This window comes from Ailuropoda melanoleuca, chromosome 15, assembly GCF_002007445.2.
Source record: "Ailuropoda melanoleuca isolate Jingjing chromosome 15, ASM200744v2, whole genome shotgun sequence".
In the NCBI taxonomy this organism is placed as follows: Eukaryota; Metazoa; Chordata; class Mammalia; order Carnivora; family Ursidae; genus Ailuropoda; species Ailuropoda melanoleuca.
Genome location: NC_048232.1, coordinates 89,475,468 through 89,488,965, shown reverse-complemented (window position 1 = coordinate 89,488,965; position 13,498 = coordinate 89,475,468).

Genomic DNA, 13,498 nt, shown 5'->3' with positions numbered 1-13,498 from the left:
CAAGGCTGGCACATAGGAGGGGCACCGAATCTTTTGTGACTCGGTATCAGAAATTGCATCCAAAGGCACAAGGCACGGAAAACATCTGCCCAATGGGCCACTTGGGCCCCGGATGCCCCGAGCCCACCAGCAGCTTCAGGTCGGTACAGCAGTGCCTGGGCCAGGGGAAGCCTCTGCCCTCCTGGCACCCCTTGCTCTCCAGCTGGAGAGGCTCTGCAGGGGGCCGTGGGGGCACATGCCGGGCGGACATCGGTGACCCTGATGAGGGAGTCCCAGGCTCTGCACCTGGAGAGCCACGCTCGTCTCAAGGAGCCTGATTAGATCAGTGTCTGGGGAAGGCAGTCTTTTTTGGCTCAGACTCAGAAGAACTTCAGAGCGTGAGAGCCAGCGAGCCAGCCTCCCGCCCGTCCTCCCCAGGCTGCCGAGCTGCGCCGAGCGGGCGGCGCGTTCCGGGAAGGTGTTGGAGGCCCTCGTGAGTCCTCAGGCTGGTCTCAGCTGCAATCTGCTCTAGAGACGCTCAAGTGGCTCCAAGTGCATTTATCTGAAGAGCAGGGATGCTCGGCAGAGCTCTCAGCAGGTGCACAGCCCCAGCCCGCCCGCCCGCTCGCTCCGCGCCTGGCTGCCGGCTCTGGGGCACTTCACTCCCATTTTAAGAGGTATTTGTCCGTCCAAAAGTATTACACGCACAGCATAGAAAACAGAGAAAAGTTAAAAGAAAATAACCCTAATCCAGTCACTCAAGCTAAAGCTATTACTACCGTTTTCTGTGTATTTCCTTCTAGACCTTTCCTTTGTTACCCAAACACTAAACGGGAAGAGTTGCTGGGGCCACAGGCCCGGCCTTATCCCAAGAGCCTGGCAGACTGTGGACTGTGTGTCCCCTGCTCCCATCAGCAGGGAAGCGACGTGGTATCTAACTCACGGAGAGTGGAGGTGCGGGGCAGCCTGCGGCCCAACACCCCACGGAGTGCGGGCTGAGCGGGGGCAGGAGCCCAGGCTCCTGGCCGCACAGACGGAGCGTTGGGGGTGGCCTGGCCCCGCACTTTCCCACGACAGAAGCACCTGCAGCTCGAAGGGCATGGAGGGCGTCTTTGTCGTTTACGAGGCCCGGGCTCTCCTCCATGACCGTGTTTATGACGTGGCTGCACCACCACATGGCTAACTGTCCCTCCATGGCTGGGTATTCTGGGTCTTTCCAAATGCTCACGGTGATCAGCGAGTCCGTGGTGAGGACGCGGGGCTTACTTCTTTGCGGCATTTCAGGCTCCGTCCCAGAGGAATTCCTAGATCAGGTGACGACTGTGTGCCTATCGGTTGGACCGAGTGGCCGGTTGGCCTGGAGGCTCCCGCGTCCGCGGGCAGTAGGATTGGCGGGCGTCTTTCTCCCCGCTCCGCACACAAATCTCAGACTGTGGCCTCATCCCTGTCACTGCAGCTGCTACGTTCTGGAGCCAGGATTCGGACCCAGGTCCTGCTGGCTGCAAACCCCACGGCCCTTCCACCAGACAGGGGTGCCTCCCACCTCGCGCATTCATGCATTCATTCATTCAGCGGCGCCTGCCCAGCACCTCCCTGGTCCAGAAAACCCCCCCCGCACACAGGAACTTAGGTTCATGCGTGGGGTGTGCGTGGTGTGGGCTGTGTGTACCATATGCCGTGTGGTGTGTGTGGGAGCGGGTGTCTACCGCGGACAACAAGCTAGTAAACAAGTGCATAAACAAGATCAGCTCTCGGTGCGGTGTCTGCGGGGGGAGCACCAAAGCCAGGACCCTGTGGTGGGCCGTGCCTGGAGGGGACTGTGGGGGGCTAGCCCCGGTGCCCTGGAAGACCCCTCCCAGCAGGTGTCATTTAAGCTGAAGACCCTTTGTTCTGGGGAGCATGCAAACGACGTAGGTGCTTTTAAGGCTGCTGACTGCACGTCCCAGGAAGGGGGACAGGGACCACGTACCGGCAGGTGCTCAGAGACGATTGGGACAAGACATGGCGGGCCCCGCTGACTCCGGCCTGAGCAGAGCAGATTACCGAAGGCCCCGTGTAGGTCCTGCCGGGGCCCGGGGCGCTTCTGGGGGAGCCCAGCCGGGCAGGGGCGCAGAAGCCCCAGGGGACACCCGAGGTGACCGCCAGAGCCAGGCCCACCCGCAGCCACATGAGAGACTGAGACCGCTGTGTGAGGTCCGAGCTGCCTCCCGCCTCCCAGACTGTTGCTCCAACAAGGGCCCCGGCGGCCTGCTGGAGGCCCGTCTGCTGGATGGCAGAGAGCCCATGGCGGGGCGGCTGACGGCGTCTCCATCAGCCGGGCGCGAATGAAGGCTGACAGGTTGGAGTGGGTTGTGCTGCTGCACTGAGGGGTCCAGGCTGGGGCTGGCCCCGCTGGGTCCTTGTCCTGGGAGGGGAGGGGAGCAGAGGGGAGGAGAGCCTCACCTTGGGGCATGGCCCGTGACCTGCAGGTTCCTATCCTGAGTCAGGGTGAGCCTCCAGGACACAGGGCTGGCCTCGGTGGTGGCAGGTCCCCGAGGGGGTGGGGCTTAGCTCGCAGCGGGGCGCATCCAGAGTGGCGAGCGACCAGCCTGGGGTGCTGAGTGTGTCCTGAACTCCCAGCCAGCAGTGCCTCCTCTGCCCTTGGTGCAGCTGGGGCTGCCACACAAAACCCGTGTGCAAGCCCACCCCGTGAGCCGGGGTGCCTCCACGGTGCCCCATGAGGGCCACTGTCCCTTTCCCAGTGCATTCCCCAGTCAGGTGCTTTTTGGCTTCTCCTGGCTGTGCTCCCATGAAGCCCAGGCCCCCATCCAGCCCCAGTCAACCGGCTGCTCCCCGCACCACCCTACGTCGTCTTCACAAACCTACAGCTCATTCGCTGTCTCCCGAGTTTCTGTTGTCCCAGCCGTAACTCTCAGCTGTTTTCCTGACACGTCCCTCTCCACCTGCTTCCCGGTATCCAGTTAGTCTCCACGTCCTGCTGATTTCCTAAAAGTAGCTAAAATCCTCCAATTCTCTTCATCCTCTCCCTCATCACGCCAGTCAAAGCCCCACATCTGTCCGGCAGCCTCGTAGGTAAAAACTGAACGTGTATTGTTGTTGATCCATTTCTTTCCATGGCTTCTCCCTTGTGTCAGTAGCTTGGGCCCCTGGAAGGAATGCCACAGACTGCGGAGGGGGAGGGAGTGGATAAGAGACATTATTTCTCATAGTTTTGGGGCTGAAGTCCCAGGGCTCCCCTCCACCTCCAGGTTCTCTGGCCTTCCTTCACTTCTGAAGTACTGTGCTCTGGCCTGCCCCAGGACCTTGACGCAAGCTACTTCCTCAGAAATACTCTTCCTACGTATCCCCCATTCAATGTACTGACTTCGTGGTACTTTAATGCCCCTTCCCCAGGGATCTTCCCTGATCTCTCCTCAGTTCCCTCTAATCTAAATACAGTCAACTTAAATCAATTCACTTGACTCAAAAACATGCAATTAGTGTAACAGGAATTCAGAGCTTTCTCAACCCAACGGTCTTCCGTGGAGTTTTCCATTCCAGCCATCTCAACTCAGGACAAAATGTGTGGCTTAGCGCCAGCTGGACAGAAGTGGAAGGACAATGATCCACGTTGCAGAAGTTCTTAGACCAAAGTAGGTTGCATTACAATCAGTACAAGAACCAGGAGCCATATTTCTTCATTACTTACTTATTAATCATTTATTAGCTATTTAATGGGCATGTACTAAGCGCTTAGTTCTTTGCTACATGCTGCAAATCCAAAGCTGAGTAAGGACGGGACAAGGGATTTCTCTTTTGGTTACGTTGCGCTGAGAAATTTGGTGCAAAATTTGTCGGAGGACAACAAAACAGCTACATAAAATAGCCATAACTCAAGGACAGGTCCACAAGATAGTGAGGAGTCCCTAAAAAGGAATCGAAATCATTCCTGAGTTAAGTCCCGCTTGCTCACGGTGTACCATCCTTCTACGTTGCTGGATTCAGTTTGCCAGCATTTTGTTGAGGAATTTTGCATCTACGCTCACGAGAAACACTGGTCTGTAGCTCTCCTTTCTTACAATGTCCTTAGCTGGTTTTGATATCAAGGTCATGCTGACCTCATGGAATGGGTTACAAAGTATTTCTTCTGCTTCTAGTTTCTGGCAGGGATGGGAAGAATTGGTATAATTTCTTTCTTAAATGTTTGGCAGAATTTACCAGTGAAACATCTGGACCTGGTGCTTTTTTTTTATATAACATAAATTAACTATTGATTCAATTTCTTAATAGATATAAGCCATTCAGTTGATCTATTTCTCCTTATGGGTGCTTTGGTAGTCTTTGTCTTTTGAGGAATTGGTCCATTGAATTTAAGTGATCAAATTTGTGGGCATAAAGTTGTTCATAGGATTCCTTTATTTTCCTTTTAATGTCCATAAGATCAAGTATGATGGACTGCCTTTCATTTCTGATATTAATAATTTATGTCTTCTCCTTTATTTTCTTGGTTAGAATAGGTAAAAATTTTCAATTTTATTGATTTTTTTTAAAGAACCTGTGTTTGGTTTCATTGATTTTCTCTGTTGGTTTCTACTCTTCAGCTTAATTGGTCTGCTCTAATTTTTATTATTTTTTCCCGTTTAAGTTTTAATTACTCTTCTTAGTTTCCTAAGTTTGAAAGTAGAGTATTGACTTTAGATTTTTCTTCTTTTCTGATTCATACACTAAAAGCTATAAATTTCCCTCAAAGCACTGCATTCACTGCATCCCACAAATTCTGATGTTATATTTTTATTAAATAAACTTTTAAAATCTTAGAGAAGTTTTCGGTTTACAGGAAAATCACAAAGATACAAAGAGTATCCATGTATCCCACATCCAATTTCCTTTATTTTTAACATTATACATTAATGTGGCCCATTTATTATTATTAACAAACCCATGTTGATACAGTATTGCTACCTAAAATCCATACTTTATTCAGATTTTCTCATTTTTTAACCAATGTCCTTTTTCTGTTCTAGGATCCCACATTATATTTAGTCATCATGTCCCCTTATGCTTCTCTTGGTTGTGGTCGTTTTTCAGACATTCATTGTTTTCGATGACCTTGGCAGTTTTGGAGAATACTGGTCACATCTTTTACAGGATGCCCTTTAATTTGTTGTATTTTCATTTTCATTTTCATTTAGTTTGCTTGAACTTTTCTCGAGTCTTCTTCTTTAACCCCTGTGTTATTTAGAAGTGTGTTATTTCATCTGAAAGTAATTTGGGATTTTCCAGCAACTTTTTTGCATTTTATTTTAAATTTTATTGTGGTCTGGGAACATGCTCTGTCTGACTTCTGTTTTTAAAATTTGTTAAGGTGTGTATTATGGTCCAAAATGTGGTCTGTCTTGGTGAATGTCTCATAAAAACTTGAGAAGAATGTGTATTGAGCTATTGTTGGATGAAATATTTTATAAATGGCAATTAAATCAAGTTGATCAGTGGTGCTGCTCCGTTCAACTATGTCCTCACAAATATGCTGGGTCTATCTATTACTAGCAGAAGAGTGTTGGAGTCTCCAAATATCAGTGGATTTGTCTATTTCTCTTTGTGGTTCTATCAGATTTTGCCTTGTGTATTTTGATGTTCTGTTGGTAGGTGTATACAGGTTTAGGATTGTTATGTCTTTGTGGAGAATTGACCTCTTTACCTTGTTCTGAAGTTGCCTCTATCTGAAATTACATAGTTATTCCAGCTTTTTAAAAAATTTAAGTTCAATTAGCCTACTTATAGTCCATCATTAGTTTCACATGCAGTGTTCAATAATTTATCAGTTGCATATAACAGCCAGTACTCATCACATCACATGCCCTCCTTAATGCCCATCACCCAGTTACCCTAACCCCCCACCCACCTCCCCTCCAGCAATCCTCAGTTTGTTTCCTATAGTTAAGAGTCTCTCAGGGTTTTTCTCCCTGTCTAATGACTTCCCATTCAGTTTTCCCTCCTTTCCCCTATGAGCCTCTGTGCTCTTTCTTATATTCCACATATTCTTTTTTTTTTATTAATGTTAGTTTGATATATCTTTCTTTGTCCTTTTACTTTTAGCTTCTCTGTGTCTTTATATTTAAAGTGGGTTTCTTGGAGACTGCTTATAGTTAGATCTCTCTCTTTTTTCTTACCTACTATGACACTTTGGCTTTGATTTGATATATTTGGACCATTCCCATTAAGAGTGATTATTGATGTAGTAGGATTTATATCTACCATGTTTGTAATTATTTTCTACTTATTGCATTTGTTCTTTATTTCTTTTCTCCTTCTTTTTCTTCTGCCTATGATGGTTTTAACTGGGCATTTTATATGATTGAACTTCAACTCATTTCTTAGCAAAGCAATTATACCCTTTTTAGTGGTTGTCCTAGAGTTTTTAATATATAATTAAATATTTGAAGTCCACCTCCAGTAATACTTACTACTTTACATACAGTGTGCTTATGGTACCACTTTCTCCCTCCCATCACTATGGCACTGTTATCATTTACTTTATCCATATGCTATTATCACCCCATACATTGTTATTATTTCAAGAAATTGGTTATCTTTTAGATCCATTAAGAATTTTTAAAAAAGACTTTTACCATCATTTATTTCTTCTGTTACTCTTTTTTTTAATGTAGATCCAAGTTTATGACCTATATCATTTACCTTCTCCTTGAAAAACATTTTTTAAACCTTGCTTGCAGAGCAGGACTGCTGGTGATGAATTCTCTCAGTTTTTGTTTGTCTGAGAAAGTAAATGAAATGCCATAAGAATAATAACCACCACAATAATAACGGATTTATATTTACAGCCCTTTATAGCTTATGGAATTCTTTCATTGACCTCCTTTCCCCCACAGAGCTAATTGTTTTATCCTTGGTGCCCCCATCTCCAATACCTCCTGTTTTGCATCTGTCCACACTCCGTAATTGCTGACTTATGTTGCTGTCTCTTCTGCCAGACAGTGAGTCGTTAAAGGCAGTGGCTGTATCTGCTTAATTGTTTCATCTTCATAAACCTGACAGTTTCTCAGTATACACATTTTTAATTAATGGACTTAATTTTTAGAACAGTTTTACAGAACAATTGAATAGATAGCACATAGAGTTCCCTTATGGCTCCATCCCCATACACTTTCCTCTATTATTAACATCTTGCATTAGTGTGGTACATTTGTTACAATTAATGAACCAATATTGATATATTATTATTAACTAGAGTCCATAGCTTACACTTTGGTTCACTCTTCGTGTTGTAAAGTTCTCTGAGTCTTAACAAATGCATAACGTCATGCACCCACCATTACGCTATTTTCAGAATACTTTCTCCACCCTGCAAATGCCCTGTGTTTCACCTACACATCACTCCCTCTACCCTTGCAACTTTAGGCAATTGCTAAACTTTTACTGCCTCTGTAGCTTTGCCTCTCTTAGAATGCCATATAATTGAAATAGTATATCATGGAGACTTTTCAGAGTGGCTACTTTCACTTAGCAATGTACATTTAGCGTTTTTCAACGTCCTTTCATGGCTTGATCGCTCATCTGTTTTTAATCGCTGAACAGTATTCCCACGTTTGGCTGTATTATAGTTTGTTTATCCCTTCGTCTATTGAAGAGCATCTTAGTTGCCCCTGTTTTTTTGGTGACAGGAAATTGTGAATAAAACCACATTAAACATTTGTTAAGTTTTACTGTTGTTGTTTTTATTGCTGTTGTTATAGACACGTTTTCCAATCAGTTGGTTAAATACCTAAGAGCACAATTACTGATCTCTGGGTGAGAGTATGTTTGGTTTTGTAAGAAACTGCCCAACTGTCTTCCAAGGAGGCCGTACTGTTCTGCATTCCCACACCATCAGTGAATGAAAGGTCTTGTTTCACATCCTCACTAGCATTAAGCATTGTCAGTGTTTTGGATTTTGGCCACTCTAATAGGTGTCTGGTGGTATCTTGTTGTTCTAGTTTGCAAATTTCTGACATACAAGGTTGAAAATATGTTTAAATGCTTATTTGCTGCCTATATATCTTCTTTGGTGAGATTTCTGTTGAGATCGTTTGTTCATTTTTAAAACCTGGGTTGTTTGTCTTCTTATTGTTTCAATAATTTTGAGAAATTTAGTGTTAACAACTTCTCTGTGTATTTTAGGTATGAATACTTTATGGCATATGTATTTTGCAACAATTGTCTCCCAGTCTGTAGCTTGTCTTCATTCTTTTAACAATGCCTTTGGCAGAATAGATCATTTTAATTTCAATGAAATACAACCTATCGGTTCTTTCATGGATCGTACTTTTGGTGTGGTATCTAAACACCCATTTCCAAACCCGGGTCACCTAGAATTTCTCCTATGTTATCTTTTAGAAATTTTGTAGTTTTGTATTTTAAAAGTAGGTTCGTGATCCATTTTGAGTTAGATGTGTGTGTGAATGAAGTAAGGTTTGTGTCTAAATTTATTTTTTCTTCTTGCATATGGATGTGCAATTGCTTAACACTATTTGCTGAAAAGATTATTCTTTGAATTGCCTTTGCTCATTTGAAAAGATCAATTGCTTGTATTTGTGTGGGTCTGTTTTTAGACTTTCTATTCTGTTTCATTGATCTCTTTTTTTTAAAGACATTTTTTTAAAATATTTTATTTATTTATTTGACAGAGACAGAGACAGCCAGCGAGAGAGGGAACACAAGCAGGGGGAGTGGGAGAGGAAGAAGCAGGCTCATAGCGGAGGAGCCTGATGTGGGGCTCGATCCTGTAACGCCAGGATCACGCCCTGAGCTGAAGGCAGAGGCTTAACCGCTGTGCCACCCAGGCGCCCCTAAAGACATTTTTAAAAAAGATTTTATTTATTTATTTGACAGAGAGCGAGAGAGACAGCCAGTGAGAGAGGGAGCACAAGCAGGGGGAGTGGGAGAGAAAGAAGCAGGATCCCAGTGGAGCAGGGAGCCCAATGTGCAGCTCAATCCCAGGACCCTGGGATCACGCCCTGAGCTGAAGGCAGATGCTTAAGGACTGAGCCACCCAGGCGCCCCTCTTTTTTTTTTTTTTTGAGAGAGAGACTGAGAGTGAGAGAGAGAGCACACAGCAGGGATTGGGGCAGAAGGAAGGGAAGAGAGAAAATCCCAAGCAGGCTTTATGCCCAGCATAGAGCCAACATGGGGCTTGATCCCATGACCCCAAGATCATCACCTAAGCCAAAATCAAGAGTCAGATGTTCAGCCAGCTGAGCTATCCAGGTTGCCCTGATCTATTTTTTAAAAAAATTCTTTCCTAAAGCCATGCTTTCTTGATTACTGTGTCTTCATAGTAAGTCGTGAAGTCACGTAATGTCAGCCTTCCCTCTCTGTTCTTCTTCAGTATTATGTTGGCTATTCCAGATCTTTGCTTTTCCATATAAAATTTAGAATCAATTTGTCCATATCCACCAAATGGCATGGTAGAATTTTGACTGTGGTTGCCTTGACTTTATAGCTCAAGTTGAAAGGAATTGACATCTTCACAATCTTGGGTCCTCCTATCCATGAAGATGAAACAAGTCTCCTATTATTTTATTTTCTTTAATTCTTTTCATCAATTTTGTTAGTTTCCTCATTAAATCCTGCACAGATTTTGTTAGATTTATACATTAGTATTTCTTTTTTTGGTGCTAGTGTAAATGATGTGTTTTTAATTTCAAGTTTTAATTGTTCATTGCTCAAATATAGGAAAGCAATCAACTTTTGTGTACTGATCTTGTATCCTGCAACCTGCTTTATAACTTATTATTTCCAAGATGTGGTGCGCATGTGTGCATGTGTGTATTTCGTTAGAATTTTCTACAAGAAAATTATATGATCTGTAAACAATGACCATTTTATTTCTTCTTTCCCTATCTGTATAGCTTTTTTTTCTTGTCTTATTGCATTAGCTAGGACTTCTAGGACAATGTTGAATAGAAATGGTGACAGACTAGATCTGATAACTAGTGGTGGGCAGAGTTGTTCATAAATTCCTTTATTATCTTTTTAATGTCTGTGGAATCAGTAGTGATCACCTTTTGATTTCTGATGTCAGTAATTTGTGTCTATACTTATTTCTTGCTTAGCTTAGCTAGAAGTTTATCATAGTTACTGATCTTTTTGAAGAACCAGCTTTTAGTTTCATTGATCTCTATTGATTTCTTATTTTTATTTCTGCTCCAATTTTTATTACTTATTTTCTTCTGCTTACTTTAATTTGCTCTTGTTTTAGAGTTTCTAAAGGTAGAATATTGATTTTCCATCTTTCTTCTTTTCTGATAGATGCACCCAATGCTATAAATTTCCCTCTAAGCATTGTTCTTGATGCATCCTACAAATTTTGATAGATTGTGCTTTCACTTTCATTTACTTAAATATATTTTAAAAATTCCCTTGAGATCTTTTTGGACCCATGTGTTATTTAGCAGTGTGGTGTTTACTCTCCAAGTATTTTGAGATTTCCCAACTCATTTTCTGTTATTGATTTCCAGTTTAATTCTGTTGTGGTATGCAAGAATACTTTCTATGATTTATATTCTTTTAAATTTGTTAAGGTGTGTTTTATGGCCAAGAATGTCTATTTTGGTTAATGTCCCATGTGAGCTTGGGAAGAATATGTATTCTGCTGTTGTTGAGTGAAATATTCTATAAATGTCAATTATATCCAGTTGATTGATAATGCTGTTCAGTTCAACTATGTCCTTACTGATTTTGTCTGCTGGATCTGTCAATTACTGATGGGGGAGGGGTGTTGAAATCTTCAACTCCAATCGTGGATTTGTCTGTTTCTCCTTTTAGTTCTCTGTTATTTGACCCCCCTCCCCCCATATTTTGACACTTTTTTAAAGTGTGTGCATGTTAAGATTCTTGTATATTTGTGGATAATTGATCCCTTTATCATGATGTAATTCTTACCTTTATTCCTCATAATTTTCCCTATTTTGAAGTCTGCTTTGTCTGAAATTAATAAAGCCACTTAAGCTTTCTTTTGATCAGTATTAGCATGGTTTATCTTTTTCTATCCCTGACTCAATATATCTGTGTCTTTGTATTGAAAGTGGGTTTCTTATACATAATATATAGTTTCTTTTTCACCCACTCTGATAGTAATTGCCTTTCATTTGGTATAGTCAGACTATTCACCTTTAAAGTAATTATAGGTATAGCTGGATTACTATTTACCAAGTTAGCAACGGTTTTCTATTCATTACACTTGCCAGTTACTTCCATCAAAAAATATTCCTCTCTTTTTTCTGCCTTCTCTGGTTTTAATTGAGCATCTGATTATTCCATTTTTTGTCCTCTGTTAGTATACAATTATATATACATATAATTACATAAATATTTTATATTTATAATTATATTTAATATTTATAATTACATAAAATATATATTTAAATTTAGTGGTTTCCCTAGACTTTGCAATATTCATTCATAACTGATCAAAGTCTACCTTCAGATGACACTATGTAACCGGTTCACAGGTGGCATACTTACAGCAGAGGATTCTGGATCTCTCCCTTCCATGCCTTATAACATTGCTGCCATTCCTTTCACTTATTCATATAGTATAATCACCCAGTACATTATAGTTATTACTACTTTGAACAATTATCTATTAGACAAATTAAGAACAAGCAAATTAAAATACTTTATTTGACTTTTTTTCTTTCTCTGATGGTTTTCATTTCTTTCTGTAGATTTGAGTTTTTTGGTCTATGTAATTTTCCTTCTCTCTGAAGAATGTTTTTGCCATCTCTCGAAGAGCAGGTCTTCTGTTGGCAAATGTTCGCAGTTTTTATTTGTCTGAGAAAGTATTTCTCCTTCTCTTCTGAAGGATAACTGTGCTGAATGCAGATATCTAGATTGGTGCGTTTTGCTTTCCAGTCTTTAAATATTTGACTCTATTCTCTTATTACCTTCATGGTTTCTGGTGAGGAGTCTATTCTAATTCCTACCCTTGTTCCTCGAAGGGTAAGGTTTTCCTCTGGTTTCTTTCAAGGTTTTCTCTTTGTCTTTGGTTTCCTGCAGTGTGAATATAATAAGCCTATGCGTAGAGTTTTGGTACTTATCATACTTGGTATTTTCTGAGCTCTTGAGATCTGTGGTTTGGTGTCTGTGATTAATTTTGGGAAATTCTCAGCCATAATTACCTCAAATATCGCGTATTTTCTTGCCTTTTTGTCTCTTATCTTTCTAGTATTCCATTGCACATACACAACTCCCTTTGACATTATCCTGCAGTTCTTAGATACTCTGTTCCATGTTATTCATACTTTTTTTCTCTTTTTATTTCATGGTGCAAGTTTTTACTGATGCATCTTCAAGATCACTGATTGTTTTTTTTTTTTTTTTTTTTTTTTTTTTGCCATGTCTGGTCTACTTTGATAGCCTATCAAAGGCATTTCTTCATTTCTGTTAAAATGTTTTTGACTTACGTGATTTCCCTTGGATTTTTTTCTTAGAGTTTTCTTCTCTGTCATTAAATTACCCATCTGTTCTTGAAGATTGTCTTCTTTCCCGTTGAGCCCTTAGCACATTAATCATAGACGTGTTAAATTCCCGGGCTGATAATTCCGGCATCTGTGCCGTGTCTGAGTCTGCTTCGTCTCTTCAGACTGTGGTTCTGTTTGCCTTTCGGTACGCCTTTTAATATTTTTCTTGAAAGCTGGAAATGGCATATCTAGTATTAGGAACTTGGGTAATCAGGCTTTTAGTGTGAGGTTTTAGGTTGTTCTGTTGGAGAGCAGGGCTGCATTTGGTGGTTGCTGATGTGCAAGAGGTCCCAGTTCCCTTCCTTTTTTGCTCTCCCCCTGCCCTCTCCAGTGGCCTCTGGGTTTCCCTAACACCTTCTTCTTAAATAGAGTCTGTATTTTGCAGCTCTTTCATTTGTAACCCCCTGCCATCATACTGGAGCCTGGTTGGTGGTAAGGTGTTGGATATGGCAAGTGTTTCAGTTTTAGGATTACATTTATTTTTTTTTATTTTTAGTTTTAATTTTTAATTTTTTTAAAAGATTTTATTTATTTATTTGACAGAGAGAGACAGCCAGTGAGAGAGGGAACACAGGCAGGGGGAGTGGGAGAGGAAGGAGCAGGCTCCCAACGGAGGAGCCTGATGTGGGGCTTGATCCCAGAGCACCAGGATAATGCCCTGAGCTGAAGGCAGACGCTCCCATCAGCAGCAAAGTGACGCGGTATCTAACTCATGGAGAGCGGAGGTGCGGGGCTGCCTGCAGCCCAACACCCCATGGAGGTGCCCCCTGATTTTAATTTTTAAAAGGACTTTATTTATTTATTTGAGAGAGAGAGCACAAGTGGGGGTGGGGAGAGGCAGAGGGAGAGGGAGTAGCAGGGTCCCCACTGATCAGGGAGCCAGAAGCAGGGCTCGATCCCAGAACCCCAGGATCATGACCTGAGCTGAAGGCAGACGCTTAGCTGACTGAACCACAGAGGCACCCCACATTTATTTATTTATTTATTTATTTATTTATTTTATTTTATTTTTTTTTCTT